Genomic DNA, 2553 nt, shown 5'->3' with positions numbered 1-2553 from the left:
TTTCACAGGACCAGTTGTCAGAAAACAAAATTCATTATATTTGATATTTGTGGTATCTTATTGCAATTTAAAGGTATTACAACCAACTCAAATTTTAATTGAAATATGACACTGACTGTAGAATATTTTATGTTTGGTACTGAGGTCCTTCAGATGAACTGGTTTTTAATAACTTGTAAGGAAGGAGGTTGAGGTAAAAAGTGTAAATAATAATGTTATATAGCTGACTATTATACTGATAACTTGTAATGTTTATTATTATTATTAATAATGTGCCAAGATTATTTTAATAGACAATGTTATGTCTTTAATCAACGACACAAACTTTCTACTATCTACTGAGTTGTTTCTTAATAAAACAGTTAGAACTAATCAAGAAGTATACAGTGTTTTATTTATGATGTGTCACAGCCTCTTTTCGAATTCATATCAGAAATTTTGTTGAATTAGTACCTTAGAATTTGAAAGATTTAGTAAAATTCCAGCATGTACACAATGTTATAGGGGTTGAGAGAAGATATTAAACCTTTGAAAATATGGTTTTAATTTAACAGATTTATAGCACAACTTCCATCTGATTGAAAATTTAAAATTATCTTTCTTTCACAGACAGAGTGAATGTTAAATATTTGTGGAGTATTTGTTTTGAAACAACTCAGTAAGATTGTTAGAAATAATGATTTTGTAGATTATAAAGTAAAGTCTTCCAATACTTTGTATTACAGTAATATTTCTTTGTGCTCTTTAAATCATTTTGATACTTTAATGTATACTTGTACATTTCTTATTCATTTCACTTTCAACTTCTATGTTTTGTTCAAGTTGAATTCATTAGTAGTAGTTCTAGCACATTTCATAATAGCACATGCTCAATAGCTATAGATCAATGTAAGAATAGTTTTAATTACATAGCTATCTATGAAAACATCCATGCCACCTTCCACGTGCACATACAGGCAGCGTAACCTGGAGAAATATATTTAACTAAGATCAAATATGAATAAGTTTTACTGTTTCCATGATTTACTCTACTATATTATTTGGTAAAGGTGTTTTTGTACTGATAGTTTCTGTCAGAATATTAATGAAAAAGTGAAATCAAAGTGCCATGTTTGGAGACATATTTTCTCTAATCAAGTGCAGGTTATATTTTATTATCATCTTGGTTCTGTTCTAATATAGATTGATATTTTAATCATACTTCTATTTTATTAGGTTATTATTGTAGCTAATTGTTGTTATATTGTTCAAACAGGGTAGTTTATGTCAAATTTCATATTTTCATTCTTAAATCATTCTTGGTAAAGGTTGTTCCAAATTGTTACAAAATTATTTTCATTTAAAGAAAACAAATTTTATTAGTAAAAGGAAGTTCATTGAATTTTATGACATTAGTCAGGGAAAATCTAGAAACACCAAGAAATCATTCTCATATCACTGCCAAACTTCACATCAAGTGTTCATAGGTTCGAGTCATTTAGCTTTGGTGTATACAGTATAACATTTAGACTTGACACCTTCTTTTTTTTGGGCTCTTAAAAATAATACAATACCAACCATTTGAAAACTATTAATCAGGTATAATATTCATTGAATTTCATACAGATTAAAAAAAAAAGAATTATAAATGAAAGAATGCTGTAAATTTGATATTTCAATATCAAAGTTAGAAATCAAAGTCTGAAAGTTATATTATCTGAAAGTTATATAAGTTTTTGACAACAAATGACTCAACCTACTAAATTCTAATCAGTCAAAATTGAAAATTTGACTATTATTATAATTATTTACTATGCCTATCTGTGCAATAAATATGACCATTTATTTTCAATTTACAACAAATTCAAACAAAACAATCATATTTATTCAATTTCAAAATTTTGTTTAAAACTATGAATGTTATGGTATACTGAAAATGAAATAAGTACAATTTTAGTTCTATCTTATTGGTATATATCTGTCATGGTATATTCAACATATTAAAAGTATACAATATTTACTACGGTACTATGAATAAGAAATTAAGTAAAGTATTTGTGCAATTCTATAAAATTAAGTTGATTAAGTAATTATTATTGTGGATCTTGTATATTATGTATATATTATAATATTATCAATAAATAGCAAAAATACACTCTTTTTTGTTTTACCATATGTAATGTGAATCTCCCTGCTGGCCATGGAATCAAAAACTGTTCCCCATTGTAGATGGACACTGTAATTTTTATGCCCACTTACATATCTATTTCGAAAACATACAACTTTAGTGGGTTTTGAGATCAGCCATCATGAAAAACTAACAAGGAAGCGGGGGTAGAAACTGGTTGTGAAATTGCAAGTAGCACAATATCACACAAACTTAAACTTAATTGGTTTCAGAGATTATTCAAAATGTGCATACAACAAACTATCATCTTTTTAATGCCAATGCATGACATAATTAGTTTATTCAAGAGTTAATTTGAAGAAATGTGACATTTAAAACCTGTTATTTAAACATTCAAAAATTGTATAAATATCATTAATATAACAAAATGTATATTGATAAAACCA

This window comes from Lottia gigantea (genome assembly GCF_000327385.1).
Source record: "Lottia gigantea unplaced genomic scaffold LOTGIsca_128, whole genome shotgun sequence".
Classification (NCBI taxonomy): domain Eukaryota; kingdom Metazoa; phylum Mollusca; class Gastropoda; family Lottiidae; genus Lottia; species Lottia gigantea.
The sequence above is the reverse complement of the archived record's forward strand: the minus strand, read 5'-3'. Positions refer to the sequence as shown.